Source organism: Tupaia chinensis, unplaced genomic scaffold, assembly GCF_000334495.1.
Source record: "Tupaia chinensis unplaced genomic scaffold, TupChi_1.0 Scaffold000531_1, whole genome shotgun sequence".
NCBI lineage: Eukaryota > Metazoa > Chordata > Mammalia > Scandentia > Tupaiidae > Tupaia > Tupaia belangeri.
The window spans coordinates 6385-6963 of NW_006160044.1; positions in this window are offsets into that span (position 1 = coordinate 6385).

Consider the following 579-nt stretch of genomic DNA (forward strand, 5'->3'; position numbering starts at 1 on the left):
CATCCTAGAGCCCACGTAATAGCTGGATCCCACGTGGCCGATCGCACAGTTCAAGCCCTGCACCCAAACCCACCAGGTGCTACTGCATGCATGCCCAACACCCTGAGAGGAGAACGGGAGAGAAAAGACCCAACATGATCATCCTCCCCGGGTGCTTTCTCACTCCCCTGGCCCCTATCTCCCTCTGGTGGGCACATGCACATGCTAGCAAAAATTAAAACAGAAAAAGACACACCATAGCCGCCCCATACTATTAATCCTGTATTATAGATGAGGAAATTGAGGTTCTGAGGGTCTGAGTAGCTTCCTCAAGATCCTGCAGTTTATAAATGACAGCAGAGATTTTGAAAAAGAATTATTGATTTAATTCTATTTGTTATTATTATCTTTTAAACTATTATTTTATTGGGGCCAGTAGTCGGTGTAATGGCTATGTCGGTGGACTCCCATGTAGTCTACCGCAGTTTGAGTCCTGGACCCGGTGGCTTAAACTCATGCCAGGCACGTGTGCGTGCGTGCCCAAGATCCCGAGAGGAAAATGGAGGAGAAGGGATTGTGGCGTGACCATCCCCCCTGGGG